Below are 21,082 nucleotides of genomic sequence, written 5' to 3' on the forward strand. Positions count from 1 at the left end.
CTTAGTGGAATAATGGAGAGAGAGGTGTTTGCTATAAAAATGGGTCCAGGCTTCTTGGTGAAGGTGTAAAACATACTTCCAGGCTGAGGATAAGCAAAGAGCAAGGCTTATGATCTGAGAACAAGAAAAATAGCCTGTAGGGAAGGCATCTTTCAATTACTAATTTCTACTGGGATTTAAGAACAAGACAGTTCTAAATCAGGTAATAGCAGATGCAAATGTGATGGCATTTAAAAATATTAACTGATGTTTTTCTCTTTCTTTCTCCCCTGCTATTATTCTCCCTTTTTCCTCTACTGCCCCATCTGATTAAGTAAGTCCTCTAGAGTCATTGCCACAAGGGAGGGATGTGACAGGTATCTAAGGAGAAAGAGAAATAGCTTTGGTTTCTAAAATCTAAGCCCTGGGAAGAACCCAGAAGACTTGGGATGTAGGTAGAGTTTGGTAGAAAAGGGTCTGAGGAGGGCTTCCTCTTGGACTAAAGGAAGATTCCCCTGGGTCAGAGAGTAGAGGGGACTGCTTGGGAAGATAAGAGCAGGGATGTTGATGGGTGCTGGAGGGATGGCTCTGTGCCCAGCTGTATGGGTAATACCAGAGGGAGATGGTGAGACAGCCAGTCCTCAGAGACTATACACAGATTTGCAGGAATTCCTGAGCCACAAAGTAGCACCCAAAGAACAAAGGTTTCCTGTGCCCCAGCAAGTGCCGTGGCAGCTGTGGAGAGAGCCACCCACTATCTTGAAACTATACACTGATATGAAATAGTCTTGCTGTGGTCAGACTTTCTCTGGTGGATAGGGCTGTAAGTGCAGAAGGGAGAAGCTGAGTGTCTCCTAGTTTAAGTGACCCCCAGTTAAGCGAGGCAAGAAATTTTCTCCGAAGTAAGGGCTCACCAACTTGAGCCTGAGGAAGTTAGCACCTGTACTTGCTTGAGAGACATACTGTTCCAAAAAACTAGTTTGGGACAGAGATGTTGTTCGCTGGGAGCACCTGGAGGAGGAGTAAATTTCCTTTGCAGGAGTGCGAAGATGTACTAGAACAACAAATGCGATGAGAAAATAATTTTGTACTAATGTTTGTTTTATCTCTCCATCTTTCTCACCGTGGCAGAGTCTCCCCATCGACCATAGACTCTGGTCTCTAGTTTTTGTATTTCCAAAGCCTAAATCTTGCTAAAGCTTCAGGAACAAAAGTCTCACGATGCAGGCAATGCCGCTGATCAAGATGAGGCAGAATTTCCTCCACGAGGGTCAGTAAAGGACTCCCCTGGGCGAGCAATGAAGAAAGGGGAGCAAAAGAGAGAAATCCTAATTTTGTGGGAAAGGGGTTTCCTGTGAGACCTGAAGAAGAATGAAGTGTGCCCCTAAGTATTTTGAAGTGTTTAGAATAATGTAGGTAAAAAATCAATGGGTTAAATATTACATCGATGAATTAACTTAAATTCATTTTTTACATAACAAATGAGCAGTGAATAAATAGTTTTCCTATAACAAATAAACATTTATTAATTTCAAGATTAAAGATTGTATGTTAATAAAACATTATTTATAAACTAGAACCTCACAGGAGAACTTCTTGCAAATGAGCCTATACAGGGTTTAATTTTATAATGAAAAGACACTGACTAAGTATAAAAATAATAAGAAAGAATCTTCACTACAATCTGGGTTGTATTTTTATTCTTAATTTCTTTGAGTTTTAAATATCCTGCAGTTTCTTCCTTATCTTTATCTGAGTTTAAAATATAAGTACCTGGGTTTAAAATATAAGTGTCCAAGTTTTAAATATAAATGTTTGAGTTTTAAATATCCTGCAGTTTCTTCCTTATCTTTAAATAAAATGTGAAAGCCTTGATCAGTGATTCATTCTCTCAATATTCTCTCAATATTCTCTCAATATTCCTGCTATGAAAGGCTTATGACCTCTGATTTTAACTTTAATTTAAATTAAAGCTGAGTTTAAGAAATCGGGGCTTATAATTTTTGCCTCTGCTTTTTCTCGCTGATTTGAAAGGGGTCTTTAAAGCAATAAGATGTTAGCTTTCTGTCATTTATGTTGCATTTTCCTCTATGCATTGTTTGTATTTCAACCTTGCAGTGAGTGGTTTTTTGCTCTAGAGCATTTTCTAATTGTCAGATGCATAATTTTTTGATTGTAAATAAAATCTTTTGTTTTTCTCATGTCTGGCTTTTATATAAGTTTAAAGAGGCTTCCTTCAAACCAGGATTATAAAAGTAGTTATCCACATTTTCCTCAATTATTTTCATGGCTTCATGGATAACTTTAAAATCTTTGATCCATCTGGAATTTATTTTGGTATATAAATAAGTTAGGAATACAAGCATATTTATTTGGGAAATGGCAAGTCTATTGTTTTAATAAAATTTGCCGAGTTTATCTGTCTGCACTGCTTTGGAATGCCTGCACTAAATTTCATATCTCCTCGATTCTATTTATGCTATTTATATTCGATTTCACTCATCTGTGTGTTGATATACCCGTGTCACTCTCTCATTTAAAAAATGACTATGGCTTTAAGGACATTATAATAATTGGTAAGAGAAGTTCAAATTATTTTGTTTTTTAAGAAATATCTTAGCTCTTCTTGCATTTTTTTTAAATTGATTTTTTAAGATAATACTTACTATCCTAGGCATTTTATTTATTTGTTTTTTTCCTGTATTGATTTTTTAGGAAATCAAATTACAAAAGTAACATATGCATGCTGTAACAAAGTCAAACCATATAGACAGGTGCAGAACACGCCTTGACAACCTCCTTCTTTCCTCTTTAACAACACATCCCAGAGGTAACTTCTGTTTTCCCTGTATGAGAGCATCCATCCTTTCCACCTTCTCCTGTTCTTATGCACATAAACACATTTCATGCAAAAGTGCCCTCAAAATATCAGTGCTATTTTGACTCGGATTTTCCAATAAATATTTGGAAAGACATGTTTTCTTTCACATTCCTGGCTTTCAAATCATGTTAATGCCTCAGCAGTTCAGTATTTTAAAAAAATATGTACACTGGTATAACACTACGCATCAACATCACAGATGTTGCATGAGACAGTTCAAGATCGTAAAACAATTCAAATATATCTTATCATGGTAACTAAGTAGTATATTTTCCTTCTGAGTATTTGTAATGCCAGGCAACGTATTAGAAACTCTTAAGTCTTATAATAATTTTGTCTAGCCCAGTTTTTCCAAGCATATTTGATCACGGAAACTATTTTGCCTCTTAACAGGATATTCATGGAACACAATTTGGGACATGCGGAGTTATATGGATTGACCCAGCTATAAACTGGGGGTGGGGTCGTAAAGAACCTAGAATAACTCGCAGGTCTCCGGCATTGACAAACAGATGATTGGTGTTGTCATTGACTGAGATGAAGATCAGTTTTGAACACACTGAAATACAGTGCCTCTGGGAGGTTTGAGCGGAGATGTTTAGTAAGCTGAGAATATACAGGTCTGGAGCTCATGTGAGAGGTCAGACCTAGAGAACGATGCGTTCGAAAGTTTGCTTCAGATTAAAGTGTGTTGTCTAAAAAGGCTCATTTTAAAATGCACATATATTACCTAGGAAGGGTGAGCATTAAATTATTAATATGTATTATATTATCATATTAGCTTACTATCGTTTTAAAGTAGAGATCAGGCCCCTGAAGGAATGGAAATCAGAATGGGTGAATTTTGAGTGGAGGGTCAGCAAAGAAATAGTCTTAAGTGATTTACAATCCCTTAGAATCTGGGGCCTCTTTTTAAGGCTAAAAAATTTTTTTTCAAACCTCCCCACTATCCTGTACATTCTACTTTTAATATTCTTTGATTGAGAAAATATGCCCCGACTGAAACTAGTTTGAATTAACCTTGAGAAGAATCAGTACACTTTTAGTAAGAGTTTTATTTATTCCGTGTACTGACCGCGGCACTGTGCATATGGATTTCTGTTCTTCCTGTTATTCTCGTGTTTCCAAGCGAAGACAGATTTCAGGACCCTGACTTTCAATTTTGGGCAAATGCTGTGTTCTCCCACTTATTCAGGCCATGCCAAATTCCAACAAGAAGCCGAGGGAGAGGAAGATGCTAGTACAATTGTTAGGTCAGTCATGTGATATCTTTTCAGCCTGGGGTCCACTTTAACCAAGACTGAGCTCTTAGCCTGGCTTCCACATCACTAACTAGGGGACCTCAGAGAAATGTCACTGCCTCCTTTGCCTTAACTATCAAAACGGGATAATAGCAATAGTTTTTCTCACCCCCCAGGGCCCATATGCAGAAGTCAGTAAGATAAATAGTTGTGAAAGTGAGTGGGAAGGTTAAAAGTTCTCTAAAATGTGAGGTATTTTCATGACTGCATTTTAATATGGCTCACCACTAGGTATCCTGAAGGTAGCAATTCCCTGAGAGGGGGTTTAATCATCTGGGCTCACCATAGGGTGGACTGCATTTAACCTGTGTGTTCTACTTGATTAGGTTATTGTGTGTAGATTGCAGGAATTTCAAGCTCTACTCCATCTTTTTCCTTTGATATAATTTTAATGAGATTTTCCCCATTCTTTTATTGCATGGCAGGCTACCATGAGGATAAATATAAAGAAGTTTTAAAAAATGCAGAAAACAGGAGGGCTGGGGAGATGGAAAAATGCAGGGGGTAAGGCAGGGAATGAGGGGGAAGGCTGCTCTCAGATCTGCACGGGTCTCCTGATGACTTTAGAATTCCTGGGGGCACTTCCTTATGTGCCAGGCACTCTGAAAGATAAGAGAGGAAGCCCAACTAAGGCCGCTGAGAGAAATGTCTTTTTTAATCGTTTAAAGAGTGACACATTCCTTCTGAGAAGCTTCATCATCAGGCGCAGGAATCCAGTGCTTTTCTTTGTATTGTACAAGCAAAACCCTGCATAGTCCAGAATCTGCACACAATGGCCACTAGTGTGTTTCTCTGACTGGGCAGTTGTGTGGAATACACCAAGATATTAAAATGACATGGGTGCATTGGAAGAGCATGTTTTTCTACCAGACCCATCCAGGTAACACTGAAAAGCCTTTTATCCTGAGTTGAGGTAGTTATTTTTTAATTAATTGAATCCCTTCATTGAATACTAGTAACTGCCACTGACCAGTGTGTCACTAACTGGCAAGTCATTTCAACCCTAGGGCTTCATTCATTTTCTTATGCTGGGGAGGAGTGTGTGTGTGTGTGTGTGTGTGTGTGTGTGTGTGTGTGTTGAGGTGGGGAGAAAGAGAGGGAGGGCAAGTATCTGATATATCTGATATATATCAGGCACACTTTGAGGTGGATCATTGAAATCAATTTATCCAACAACCCTGGTAGGTATTGGTTCTCCCATTTCACAGACAAGACTCAGAGAGTTGGAGCAACCTTTTAAGGTCAACAGCTTATAAGAGTTACACCAGAATTTGAACCCAAGTCTGATTCTTGGACACACTCTCCCCACTCTACTAAGTTATCTTTGGTTTGATTCAGAGGTAAAGAAGTTTCCACTCATTTTTCAACTCTGGAGTGGCTGCCTGGAGGAGGGTCGCCAAGGAAGAGCACTGTGAATCAGTATCTGTTATTTGGGGAAGTAAAGACAGGGGTGGGGTGGGGGGAATGGGTCACATAAGCCATGTATCTGCTTTCCCGTGTATAGAAGATCTCCTCCACTATGCTTTCCAATTTTACTGTCCTGTGGATCTTTTTGGGCTAGTCATGAGTCTCTGAAAGAAGGAAAGGAGGCAACAAAACATTTATGGAGCACAGAGAGGACAGTCTATAAGCCTGAACATCCAGGATTCGAAGGTGGGATCACAAATGACCTAGAGAATCCCACCCAACATTTCATAAATCCTCTCATCATTATTCTTCTCTAGTGATTTATTTCTATACAGTAGTTTTTTTTTTTTAAGCCAGAAAATTCTGGGAACTAAACAGAGTTACTTCTGTTAAAGCATCATAGGCTGTCCCTTGGATAAGGTACTGTATTTTCTGGCATTTGGGAATTAATGCTTCTGTAAAGACAGCCTTTGATCCTATCTGAGCCAAGAATAGCATGGGGTAGAATGTGGCCAAAGGAGTGGGCAAATCCTTCCACTGTAGCCATCATCACGACACAAGGGGACATCATCGACCCGGCTTGGGTGAACCTTATCAATTAGGATTGGTAGTAGGGGGTATGGAAGCTATGTTTACAGTGCCACTGTCTGTTTTTCATATTACTTGGGGACAACTTTAGTGATTTCTTTTAAGACAGAAATTACTTACTGTAATTTGACTTACTTTGCTCTGCCAGTTTTACTGACTGTTTACTTAGAGCACTTTATAGCTGCCAACACTGGAACTCCATCATCAGCTTACATCCTCTTGAGGTATTTGGGGACAAAGAAACTCATTCCCCTGACTCCAGGGTCTAGATCAGTGGTTCTCAATTCTAACTGTACATTAGATTGTACATTAGAATCCCCTGAGGGGCTATTAAAAATACTGATGGCTGGGCCCCATTCTAAGAGAGTCTGACTTAATTGGTCTAGGTGGGACCCTCACATTGGTATTTTTCAATAGCTCCCTAAGTGAGCCTAATGAGCAGCCAGAATTGGGAACTGCTGCTTTGGATGGTTGACTCATCCTACATAACCCTTCAGCTGGAGTCTCTGTGGCTTCTGGAACTGTGCAGGTACATTGGTGCCTTTGTGTGAATTAGAAAAAAGATGTCCCTCTGCTCACACATGTTAGAAAAATGTTCTCCTTCTTTGGGACTGACAAGCTCCATGGGCACGTGGCTTGGTGAGCAGGGTGTACAGCCTTCACAATTCTGCAGGTTAGCCCTGGTGCTTTCCAACCTTAGGTTCCTCTTTGAATCTCCTGATTTGGCAGAGTTCCTCTTCTAAGGGGTCTCTCCTGGGTCTTGGCTTAAGGCAGATCTCATCTGTTAGAGAAATAGAGAAGAAACACTTCTAAAATGGCAATTTGAGGAGCTCTACTGATCTCCTCAGGTACACAACTCTAACCCATGAAAAATTTTAAAAAACCCAACCATGTAACATTCCTGGAAATTGTCCTAAGGGCATACAGCAAATGGAAAAACATTTATTTGAGAAATCTTATCGAGGCTCCCTTGTTTATGACATGTCCTTTTTCCTCTTGCTGCTTTCAGAATTTTCTCTGTCTTTTTCCTTCAACATTTTTACTATAATATGTGTTAGTGTGGATTCCTCTGTTTATCTTACTTGGAATTTATTGAGCTTCATAGGTGTGTAGAGTGATCTTTTTCATCAAGTTTGGGAAGTTTAAAGCCATTCTTTTGAATGTGTTTTCTGCCCCTTTCTCTTTGCCTCTCCTTCTGATGTTTCCCATTTTGTATATGTTATTGTGCTTAATTTCTCTGAAGCTCAGCTCTTTACTATTTGTTCTTTCTTCTCTGTTCTTCAGATTGTATAATCTCTATCCGTTTTTGGTTGACTTTCTTTTTCTTTCATTAAACTGAGTGTATCATCTCACTGCCTTCTGGATTCCCTTGCTACTGATGAGAAAGAATTAATATAAATTCTTCACCAGCTTTTCCAAAAAGTAGAGGGTGAGGGAAAATTTTCCAACTCATTTTTTGAACCTAGTATCACCCTGATATAAAAAACCAGAAACATCAGGTTAAAAAAAAACCCCAAAAAACTAAAGACCAATATCTCTATTGAATATAGACGAATTTAACAAAATATTAGTAAATCAAGTTCAGCAACAAAAGGATTATATGCAGTAACCCAGTGGGATTTATCCTAGGAAAGAAAGATGAGTTTAAGATCTGAAAATCAATTAATGTAATACATCATGTAAATAGAATAAAGGGCAAAACTTACATCTTATAAGATGCAGAAAAATTATTTGAGAAAATTAAAAACCTTTTTACGATAAAAAGACCTAAGAAACTAGGGATGGATAATATCCTCAATCCGATAAATAGTGAAAACCTGAAATACTTAATGATTAAAGACAGAATATTTCTGTCTAAGATTAGGGAAAAGACAGGGATGTCCACCCTTGCCTTTTTTATTAAAAATATCTTTTATTTAGAATTATTATAAAGAATTGGATCACTCGATTATGGAGGCTGAGAAGGCCGAAGATCTGCAGTCAGCAAGCTGGAGACTCAGGAGAGCAGATGGTGTAGTTCTAGTCTGAAGATCTGAGAAGCAGGGGAGCTGATGGTGTAAGTTAGAGTCTTAGTTTGAGCCTGAGGGCAGGAGAAGACTAATGTCTCTGCTCAAAAACAGGCAGTCCCTTCTCAAAGACAGTCACGGAGAGAGTGAATTCTCCCTTACTCAGCATTTTCTCTTCTATTCAGGCCTCCAGTGCATTGACTAAGGCCCACTCACATTGGGGAGGACAATCTAGTTTACTTAGTCTACTGGTTAAAATGTTAATCTCATCCAGAAACACCTTCACAGGCACGTTCAGAATAAGTTTAACCACATATTTGGGTGCCACATGGCCCAGTCAAGTTGGCACATGTAGTTACGCATCATGGTTTTCTTCCTGGCTTGCAGACAGCTGCCTTCTTGCTGTGTCCTCACATGGGAGAGAGAGAGAGAGAAAGGGTGTGTGGAAGGAGTGCCCTCTGGTGTCAATCTTATAAGGACATTAATCCTGTTGGATCAGGGCTCTACCATTATGACCTCATTTAACCTCAGTTATTTCCTTACTCCAAATACAGCCACATTAGGGCTTAGGGCTTCAACATACGAGTTTTGGGGGAACACAACCATTAAGTCTATAATGCTGCCAAACAAATTACAACAGCCTTGCAGCTTAAAACACACCTGTCTATTACCTCACAGTTCTTTAGGTCAGACATATAGGCAGGCTCCAGTGGATTGTCTGTTCAGGGCCTTACAAGGCTGAAATCAAGATGTTGTGGGGCTGCGCTCTCATCTGGAGGCTGTGGGAAAGCATCTGCATTCAGGCTGTTGGCAGAATTCAGATACTTGCAGATGAAGAACCGAAGCTTCACTTTCTTTCTGGCTGTTGTATGAGAGCATTTCTCAGCTCCTGAAGAGCCCCTATATTCCTTAGCATGTCCCCACTCTGTATTCAAAGCCAGAAATCACTCTTCGGTTTCAAATGTCTTACTTCCCCTTCTGCTGCCAGCCAGAGAAAACTCTTTGCTTTTAAAGGCCTCATGTGATTAGATCAGGCTCACCCAGATAACTGCCTTACTGTAGAAGGTAACATCACATCATTGTGGGAGTGATGTTCCCTCCCATTCACAGATTCTTCCCACTCTCAAAAGGGAGGTGATTATGTAAGGGTGAAGGTCATTGGGGGTCATTCTTAGAATTCTGCCTACCGCACCCTCACAGAAGAAATCCTGCCTGTGACTGACAGCTGAAGTTCCATCCTGCTTGCAATTTTCCCTTCCCACCTGCCAGTTGATGAGAACTTCTTACCTTGAACTTGCCTAAGAATTCGAGCCTGCCCATGCTCTTCCCTTTGTGACTGCTTGTGCAGTGGATTTCAGACTTGCTTAGCCAACCCCCACATTTGTGTAAGTCAGTTCCTTGTAAAAAATCTTTTAATAACTGTATTTCCTATTGGTTATACTTCTCTGGTTGAACCCTGGCTGATATACTGCCTTTTATGGTTGTGATGATTAAAAATGAGTTAATATGTAGAAATATGTTAGAAAGGTCCCGGACTCATAGGGCTTCTAGTAAGTTCTGTGTTATTTTTATTATAATTGTTACTGTTACCTCTCAGATATGCTTGTAAGATTCATCTGTTTTGTTGTATGTACATCCAGACTGTGGCTTCCATCTGCCACACAGGATATCAGAACATGTGTTCTCCACAAATGTGTTCTCTATTTTAGCGAGGGATACTCAGATTGCCTATAAGGTCCATCTACCATCCATGTCCTTGTGCATATAGCCCTAGGGTTTGCAGTTTTTGCTGGACTCTCTGGGGTTTCCCTGGGACATGTGAGCATTAGCAGTTAGCCAGAGATACGTGGAGACTTTATTTTTGCCTTTCTAAGCTTCTCTCACTTTTAGTATTGCCTTGTTCTAGCTGGTCTACTGCCCAGTCTGAACCCAGACCACTACCTCCAGCAGATAAAGCTGAGGGTTTTATCATCTGAGCTGGGGATACCTTTAGGCAAGAAAGCCAGAGTCACCAAGCTCACCCAACACAATGGCAGTTTGTTTTTGTCTATCTTTGGTCGTTTTCCAGTGACCTGAGATGGTTGTTTTGATGAGGTTGTCCAGTTTTATACTTATTTCTGTGGAAGTGACTCTCCGGATCTTCTCACACTGCCATTACTGGAAGGTGAGTCTTGGGGTGTTTGCTTCTGGAACCCAGAAGAGAAGCTGTAGGGAAGCGTGGGGACCACGTACGTGCAGTGGCTGCATGTGGTTGCTCTGGCGACAGCCCCAGCTGAGATCTCAGATGACAGGCAGCAGCAGCTCCATATGTGAGAGTGAGTGCCCCTTTGTATGGGTCTGGCCCACAGCATCGAGTCTTCCTAGATGAGGCCCCATACATTGTAGCGCAGAGACAAGAAACCTCTGCTGTACCCTTTCCAAACCTCTGACCCATGGAACTAAGGATGTAATAAAATGGTCTGTTTGCCACTAAGGTGATTTGTTATGCAGTGGCAGATGATTTGAGTAGGTTAGTATGCCAGTTGGAATATTTTTCATAAAATAGTGGGCATCTGAAGATAGAACTGCACCCTCCTGTTCGTCACCAAGTAAGGAAATCAGGTTCCATTTGCATGTTTCACTTAGAGCATTATATTCGATACAGAGTCTATGTGTTTGCTTTGTAGAATTATAGTTCCACTCTGAATGTTTGATTCGTAACACAAATCCTAATTGTTCTCAGTACTACTGAAAAATCCAAGGGAAGAAAACATGTTTTGAATTATATGTAAAATGTAATTCTCTTCTGCTGGAAAGGATTAATCCAAAATTCAAGTCTAATTTTTGCCCCATAAGACATATTGTAATAAAGAAACTCTGGGCTGGGAAACCAGGAAACCTGGGGTGGAGTCCAGTTGCATGACCCTGGACCAGTCACATTAACTCCAGAAGCCTCAGTATTGTACTGAAAAACAAAGGTTTTTGACTGGGCAATTTTAAGAATCCTGCCCGTGCCAACATTTGGGATTAGTTCCAAAGATCTGGTAACTTCCTAAATGTTCCTGCTTTTTGGACAGAATTTGGCACTATCTTCCAAAATTTAATATTATCACATCCTCCAGCCCAGGAGTTTTATTCGTAGCTATCTAGCCAACAGAAATACTTGTATATGTTCACTGAGATAATTCAAGGTGTTCATTATAGCATTGTTTGTAATAAGAAAATGTCTGGAAACAACCTTAAATTGATAGGGTAATGACGCTAGAAGTGGTGATACATCCGGTTGTTCAATGCTGTGTAACAATTAAAAAAGCACGAGAGAGGTCTACAGGTACGAACACAGGACTCTGGTCAGTACATAATGTTAAGCAAAAAAACACTTGTAGTGGGACACAGGAGGATCCTGTTTTTGTAAAGTGGAACAAACCCAAACTGTGTATATAATGATGGATTGGAAGTAAACAACAAATTTTGTGAGTTGCTTTTTGTCTTTGGTCATTTCCTAGTGATGGGAAATGATTGTTTTTAATAAGTTGTCCAGTTTTATGCTTAATTTTGTGGAGGGAATGCTCCCAACCTCTTCATGTTTTGGGGAGGAGGATGGGAGGGGAAATGGGATAGGAAAGAGTGTTCATGGTTTAGACATTTCTGTATTGTTTAAATTTTTTATGGGTGCATGTTCATGTATTTCTTGCATAATTAAATACATATATACAAGTTTTATCATCTGTTGTGGATTTTCTTGCTACTTTCCAAAACCAAAATCTTGATTTAGAGAAAAAGAATTTCTGAATGTCCATGAAGTTCCTGTTTGCCTGGGAGGCAAAAACAATACAGGAGCAGCTGCCAGTGTCGAGAGCATGTTGCTGGTTGAGTAAAACAGCAGGGGGACCTGCTGGTGACCAGATTTGCCCACCCTGGTGCAGGTGCCACTGCCGTTAATAAGAATTACTATTTACTTAAAAAAAAAAGAAAGTTGGGAGATGGGGGACTAATATAGATCATCTGTCAGTAATAAGAAGGAAATAAATGTGGCCCAGCTATTGAAATGAAACCTAGCTCACTCTCCCTTTGACTACCACTTTTGTTGCTGGACTTCAAGGGTACGATACCGAAACACTGTCGGGTAGAAAGAAGGAGCTATCCCAGTGAGGCTCCTGTCTGGTGTTTAATTAAAGTAATATGTAGTAAAATAAATTAAACATTGGTGAAATTACAAGTAACATTGAGTGCGGATTGGGATGTTTTAAAATGATGGATTCATGAGAGTATTTTATCTAGACAAACTGAAAATGTCCCAACCTCACCATTTTTAATGCTTTCCTGAAAGCCCACTTGTGCAAGTTATCTTTGTTGAAGAAACGTCGGAGATTGAGAGAGTTTAATGAAGAGTTACAGAAGCCAAAGGTTGTAAATGAAAGGAAATATAAAAAAACCCACTTAAAATTGCTTCCTGGATATGTTTTGATATATTACTATATTTAATATATCAATAATTTAAAAATAAAAAATACATTTAGTATGTTGTTACCTTTGCTCTGTGTTTCATAGTCAAAAATATGTGAACTTATGAATTAATATAACTGTTATTCTAGCATCTTGACTTATTTTCTCTCCATCTATTGAAAATAAACCACTGTATTTGTATTGGTACTAATATCTGGATACTTACCACTGGTACCCACTAGGGGTCAGGCTGCTTACACCGGGAAAGTACCGATTGTAGGACGGGTATCATTACTGTGACTGCATGCAGAGAGGATTCCTTTACTTTCACTCACATTACTCTATAGAGGAAGAGGGTAGCACTGTTTTTCCTCAGTTGGAGCTCAGGGCTTCTATCCTCTAAAGAGAGAAGATTATTTGAGGATTCACAAAAATAGATTTGAGAAAGATGTCATTGGAAAAAAGGCCTTCTCTTGCAGGGAGGCAGGGAGGAGGTGGATGTCTATTTGCAGGTGAACGTTGAACAGGACAAAGCAGCAAAGGTGAATTAGTGCAGTGTTTGAGAGCATAAGCTTCGGCATTTAAATACTGGTTCTTCAACTTACTAACCTTAATCTCTCTCTGGGTCCTCATTTGTAGGATCGCGATCATGCTGTAAGAATTAAATGATATGCTTGTTCAGCATCTGGTACATAATCAATTGTTCAAAAAATGGAAGCTGCTGTTATTACCAAAACCATGTACCTTATCTTCTAATTTCAAAATAGCCAACTTCTAAGAAAGATTTCTTATTATTTATTTTTCTTCGTCCTTAAACTATTAGAAAGAGATAATATCTTTAAACTTTTCTTTTGAAAAATTTTCTCCCTAAAATATTGCATATTAATTAAAAAATACTTGAGTGAGAAATCTACCATGTGAGGGGTGGGGGAACAAAGCTGAAACAAATGAGATGCTTCTTTTCTTTTCTTATCAACAACAGCTATCATAACAATACCACAAACTTCTGATCCAATAAGAGAAAAGAAATATTCGCCAAGAACTAAATTCAAGGCAGTATGTGATCAGTCTCCTAAAAGGCATATAAATACGTTTTATGCAATACAGAATTGTTTGGTGGGAAATATGTGCTTTTAAGTCTGGCAGGCAAAGGTTTCATTCAAAGAAGTTCTTTTAGTATGGGGAACACTTGTGCATTGTTGGTGGGAATTTAAATTGGTGCAGTCCCTATGGAAAACAGTATGGAGGTTCTTCAAAAAATTAAAGATAGAGCTACCACATTATCCAAGAGTCCCACTTCTGGGTACATAGCTGAGGGAAGTGAAATCACCAACTTGAAGAGATAATCTGTTCGTCGTGGCACTCTTCGTAATAGCCAAGATGTGGAAACACTTAAGTGTCAGTGGATGGATGAATGGATAAAGAAGTTGTGATATATATACAAAGTGGAATGTTAATCAGCCTTAAAGAAGGAGGAAATCCCACCATTTGTGACAACGTTGTGGAGGACATTATGCTAAGCGAAACAAGCCAGACCCAGAAAGACAAATACTGTCTGATCTCACTTGTATGTGGACTCTAAAAAAAATTGAACTCATAGAACTAGAGAGTACAATGGTAGTTACCAGGGGCTGGGGGTGGGGGGAGGGGGAGATGTTGGTCAAAAGGGTACTAATTTTCAATTATAAGATGAGTGAGTTCTGGAGACCTAATGTGCAGAATGGTGACTATAGTTAATAATAGTGTATTGTATTCTTGAACTTGGCTGAGAAAGTATGTCTCAGGTGTTTTCACCATACACATGTAAGATGGGAAGTACCTAAGGTGATGAATATGTTAGCTTGATTGTGGTAATCATTACACAATGTATACATATATCAAAATATCGTATTGTACACCTTAAATATATACAGTTTTTTTTGTGGTCAACCACACTTAAAGAAAAAAACCGAGCCTCAGTTTCTTTATCTGTTAAATGAGGATAATGATACCTGCCTTGTAGGGTTGTTTGAGGATTAAATGAGATAGTTGTAAAGCAGCTCACAGAGTTATAGTTTGTTGCCTTTCTTCATCTGAACATGAAGGTTTGTTTTTTTTCTGCTCTTCTGCAAAAAGAAGGGAATGCATTTGAGAAAAGATGTTGTTTCCCTTACCGTGGGAGTTTAGAAAGAAAATTCCTGGTCAGGGTACCAGGGAATGCTTCACCAACTAGGTGTATTTGAATTGCATCTTAAAATTTGGGCAGGATTTTAGCAGGAAAAGCTAGAAGGAAGGATCTGATAGGTGGTGCATAGGACTTACATAAAGACTTGGAAGCATTTTGGTTTCCTTTAAAGCCCTGAATAGCTTGACTAGAATTATGGTACATATAGGGAAAGAGTTGGATTGAAATTTAGAGACATATCACGGAAGGCCTTCAATGTCAGTCTAAGGAGTTTGTCCTTTTGGTTAAGAAGGAAGAAAAATTGGACATCAATTCTAGGAAAGAGAGATTTGGAATTTGGAAAGAAAATCTTTTTCCTTGCCATTGGGATTAGAATGGGAATAAAATTACTCCTGTGTAATATATTTAAATTTGTTTTTGTATATACATATATTTCATGTTATATATACACACACACACACACATACACATAAAAATATATATATATATATATGTATTTACATATTTTTTCCTTTTAGTTGGAGAGGACATCTTTCACCTGAATCCAATGTGGGCTGATTCCCAGGAACCAGACTACTACTTACATGCAGTTCATATGCTAACATATTGCTTTCTTAGGGTAATGAATTAGATTTTAGATTTAGATTTTAGATTCTGATTTTAGGGAATCAAAAAGGTGAGAGCTGATACTAATAAAAATAGTCAGCTATTCTGCCTCCACATGCATGTTTAAACTGGAAACTAATCAGCTACTCTGTCCCTGGGCAGGTGTAGTCCCAGTTACATAGGTCCTCACTGTGATACGGTGTTCCTTACACTAACAGGCCATAAATTGCTATTCCTTTTCATCATATCAGATGAGAGCAAGTTAAAATGACATTTCAAGTGAGAGAAAAAACACACACATGCCCCTTAAGTTGCTCTGGGGTAAAAGACTATTGTTTGCTGATGGAAAGGGGAGCTATTCTTATCACGTGGTTTGGGGATAAATCTCAAAACCCCATTCCTACCTTTTCCTGCACTGTACTTTATTCATTTGGGAAACAAAGAAGAATGAAATTCTTGGAAGAAACTTTTTAAAATCCCACTGTGGGTAACTGGTGGATCACAGTGCAAGAAATACCAACAAAAGTAATACGTTGATTCATAATGATTTATTCTCTGTAGTTTTGGGGGCCTGTGCTATCATCTCAAACCCCAAGAAAGGAACAGAAGAAGTTAGTTATAAGATGAAGAATTCCCATACTCATTACCTCTGCCCACTGCTTTCAGCTGTATTTATCAGGACAACTTTGCTGGGTAGAACTGTGCAATCAAACAGGAACACAGCTTTGGAGGCAATTAAAGCAGGAGACTGGCTAAAAATAAAGACTTTTAAAAAACACATCAGATATTGAATACCTGCTTTCAAATTATCAGGGTTTTCTTTTTGAAAAAAAGGAATGCGCTTGTGTGTCTGTGTCTCTCTGTGCTTACTCTTCAAGGTAAATGAGTATCACCGCAGACGGGTACATTATTACTTTATAACCTCCAGTGAATATTACTCAGACAGGCTATATTGAATTGATATAGATATGAACACAGTATTGTGGTTGGGGTTGATTTACAGGAAGGTGAGTCTGGTTGATGGGCTTGTAAGGTCCCTTAATGTGTGACAGCTCTTACTGGAAATTGGGTAGTATTTGAAACTGAGAATATTGTGAAGGAGGATTAATAACAATGATGTCAACAGTATTTAAGTATTGTTACAATTTACAAAACCCTTTCACATGTATTATCTTAACTGTACCCTTCAGTGTAGCACAGAGGCAGGAAAAAAAAAGATGTTAAGGCATCTTACCAAGATCCTTACTAACTTGATGGTCCACTTGGGGGTCCCAGACCAATCTTTTAACAATAGCTGAAAGAGTTCTCTAACTTTGAAAAAGAACAAAAAGATTTATTGAGACTGGCAGAACCCATTCCCTAGAGTGCACAGTTTACAGTTTACCAAACAGTTAAAGTTGAGTACATATACCACAAATGACAATTATGATCAAGTGACTGTGGGGTCACCTCTAGTCTCTCTTCACTGGGGGACTGGCAAAACTCTTTAACAGAATAGATCTCTGGCCAGATTCTCATCTTTGATTGGGCTAGCTGTGCATCATTGGCTGATCCTTTGTGCCTACCACTATCCTGTGTCCCAAGCAAGTCACCTACTTGGATGAGGGGAGACGCAAAGAAGAAATACAGAGATCTCAGATTTCCTGATGGAGATTCCTCAAAGTTCAGAACAAATTCTGATTTTTCGTGATTATACCACGATGTGTCTAGTGATTGCTTTTTTAATTGAGTGGAGCATTGGTTCACGTAATACTACGGATAGATTCACAGACTCTCTTGAATAGAAATCTAACAGTTTCCCATCCTCTCTCCCACCCACTTTACTGACACTCCCTTCTACCTGGCCACGTCTGTAATCCAAATCACCAAACCTGGGACAGTATATTTTGTAGGAGTATTAACAAGGTGGTATGGTCTAAAGCCATGGCATTCTACAATATTATTTCTGCTAGCTTAATCCTGAGAGTTTCCAGATAATAGAATAATCCTATTTTGTTCCCCTACAAAAATACCCTATATGTACTGGGCCCATGGACCACAGTGGGAAGTAACCAAATTCTGTAGCATTTCAGTTGAAAAGTCTTGTGTCTGTTACTGTCTACAGTGAATTTTGTTTGAATCGAGGAAGACTTGGCCTAGGCTGGTACTTTACATTCAATAAAAAAATTAACAATTGTCTTGAGCTTTATGAGTTTAGGAAACTTGCTTTAATAACTTGATTTTTAGCAAGGGAGAGTTTTAGATCATTTAGTCTTAGGTGTTTTTTTTTTAAGTGAAAATTCTGAGACAAATCTTTATTTGTTTTTGAGAGTTAAATGTATTATTGAGAACAAGGATGCTTCTGGGCATAACCTTCCTTCTTGGGCAATAGACTAATCCCTCAACTCCACTAACTGTTTGCTATAGGAAAACTAATTTCACTTCTGCCAATAAAGTTCTTGGACAAGTTTGATTTCCTCTTGATGAAAATTAATATTCTGTCTATTTGCCCCTGCTCTTCTCTTTGCTAAGATACAGTAGAGGCTTATATTCTTTCACCCAGCTCATGATCAGGCCATGTTTGTCCACAAAGAAGCTGGAAACTCCAGGTGGGCTGACCCTTCCATGGTATTATGCGACTGATCGGTTTAAACTATGTATTTTGAATGCCTTATATTTAGTAGGCGAGATGTTTTGAAGATGGATTTTTATAGACATATAAATATGCATCGAACAACAAAATACCAACCTTTGCTTTATTTCCCCACCTAGTCTTTGCACTAGAATTTTTTTTCCCTTGGCATAGGGAAAAATTATCTTAACAGAGTAGTTAAAAAAAAAAAGAAGAAAAGCAAAACCCTCAGAAGACTGAGGTTTACATTGTGTTCACATTTTTGTTTTCCTTTTTGACAGAAATGGAAGTGGATGCTACATATACTCAGTGAAGTCTGGGGCGCCAAAAATTTCGGGGGATAGTTATTCCATTTCATTTATGGGCTGAGGTGTTTGTTTTTGTTTTTGAAAGTCATCACAGTTGAAGGAGCTTTGGATTCCTGCACAAGTAAAAACCATTTGTGCTGAACAATTAGCAGTAAATAGACTTTACTTAATTCATGGTAGGCTAACAATTTGTTTACCAAAGGCTTACCCATTAGGATAGTTTGGGGTTGTTGGCAGGGTAACACCAGGCAGAACTGTCAGGTAGGGTGCACTTTCTAGGGAGGCAGTATTGCACAGGGAAGAGCAGGGCTTAGGAGACTGACAGATCCTGGGTTTGGTCCTAGCTCAGCCACCTGCTGGTTGTATGGTCTTGACATGTTTTTTATTGCCTCTCACTTGCTATCCTCTTATTCGGCTTTACTTTTCCTCTTAGCACACCTACCACCATCTGCTATACTATACATTCATTTAAAAATATGTGTTATCTGTCCCCCAGCAAGTTCTCTGAATTAGCTCCATGAAAGCAGGGGCTTTGCCTGTTTTGTTTTTGCAGTATTTCCAAGAACCAGACGAATGCCAAGTATTTACAATGCATTCTCAATAATTATTTGTTGAATGAATGAATGTCAGTTGGGAATAATAATCCTGCTTTGCTGGGGTCTGGGGTTAAATACCATGTATATACAGCAACTAGCCAAGTGGCCAGTATACAGGAGTAGTCATTAAATATGGTTCCCTTTATCATTTCTGTCAAGTTCATCCCCCCTCTCTCTATTCCCCTTGTTTTAAAAATCCTCAACTTCTAGGCATCCAGCATTCAGGTATCCCTTTCAAAACCTTTTTTCAGGAAACTATTTGATAAAAGCTTCGAACGCCTAGGGTGACTTTAATCCAAGATATCCCCTCTTCCAGGAATATATACTTTTTAAGCCTCATTTCTGATTATGGAATAAAGGGATGTGATCCTTTAAAAAATAATTTCAGGTATTAGCTAAGCAGATGAAAGAGGGACAGAGGATGGGTGGAAATGCTTGGTGCCCCTGAAGTCATACTACGTTGGTGGTCTCCTACTCTGCCTGTGAGTGTGTTTGGCCCAGAGTGTTTCTCAGAATTCCTGCCATTCTCAGTGTCCATGATAAGATCAGATGAGTGTGCCTGCTGCCGAGATGGATTCAGTGGGAAAAAGCAGTTGACTGTGAAATAGGAGACTTGAGTTCCAGTCTTAAGTCTTCCATTAATTAGCCTGGAAATGCACACATATTTCATTTGACAAAACATGTGTCTGTAAATAAAATAGCCGTGGTAACCGTCAAGGCCTTCAGCTAAGACATGATAGCACAATAGTGTGCTTTATCTATTTCCATTGGGTTATACAGTTTAATTATGACTCGTCCCAAATCTACCCTGTGATTTGCTGCAGATAAACTGATTTTTTTTTAACAACCATTTGGTTTGATGGTGATAATAGCCACACATATTTATTAGAGGAAGTTTGGAAAATAATGCCATAAAGAAAATAATAAAAATTACTTGTAAGCTACCATCAAGATATAACCATTATGAACATGTCAGTGTATTTTAACCTACTCTTTTTTTCCCTCTATCTCAAATCTATGTCTATTTCTATACTTATATTTGTATAGATCATCTTGTATAAACAGTAATGTGTTTCTTTTTCACTTAACGTATTATGAACATTTTTCTAAAAAATAACCATTCTTCAAAATCATGATTTTCACAGGGGGCATAATATATGTTCACACATACTGTAACTTAGTAAACTGTCTCAATTGCTGTACATTTAGTTTCCGATTTTTACTGTTATAAATGGTGCTAATATGGAATCTTTGATTTACCACCAAATACGTTCCCCCTTCAGACTTCCCCATCTTAGCAAATGACATCACCATGTATTCATCCTCTAGAATCAGAAATGTGGAAGTCATCCTTCCCCTTATTCAAACCCCAGTTCCTGCCGATCACCAGTTATCACTAGTTCTAGCTCCAAAATGCACTTTCAGCCTGTGCCTCTTCCTCGTCTCCGCAGCCCCAGCTCTGGACTTTGCACCTGCTCAACTGAGGCAATTACTTAATGGCTCTCTCTTCTCCTCCCCTGGTCCCTTCTTGTCTGTTTTCCATGTGACCTCTTAAGCACGTGAATTAGGTCATGTCAGTCCCCAGCTTTGGAAACTTCCGTGGCTTCTTACGGCACTTGCATAAAATTCAGAGTCCTCCAAGTCCTCCAGGCCTTCCATGACCTGGCTCCTGGCCCCCTTTCCAGTCACACTGCATTCCATTCTGTTTCTTTTTCACTATTTCCTAGCCGCATCGGCCTTTGGCTGTTTCCCAGGCACGCCATGGGCTGCTCTCTATTCTTCAAGGACGTTGCACCTGCTGCTCCTCTCCCTTGAAGGCCATTGGCCTTGCTCTTTCTGTGACTGGCTCCTTCTTAGCTGTCATGTCTTGGCCCCACTGTCATTTCCTCAGCTGGGACTCTCCGAATCACACTGTCTACAAGCACTACACTTTATCACAATGTAATGTTTCTTTCCTTCACAGATTTTTTTTGGTAATTGGTATTTATTTACTTATTTTATTTTTCATCATCTGTGTCTTCACTAGAATTAGTAAGCTATGCAAGAACAGAGACTGAATCTATTTTATGTACTTCTGTGGTCCCAGGACATAGCATCATGGCTGGGGAGTGAGAGGCTCTCAATCAAGTCCTTACAAATGCAAAAACCTCATTAATAAGCCCCTCGAATGGAACCTGAAACAATTTTTTTTTGGCCAAAATATTGGAACA

The sequence above is a fragment of the Vicugna pacos genome, chromosome 24 (genome assembly GCF_048564905.1).
Source record: "Vicugna pacos chromosome 24, VicPac4, whole genome shotgun sequence".
NCBI lineage: Eukaryota > Metazoa > Chordata > Mammalia > Artiodactyla > Camelidae > Vicugna > Vicugna pacos.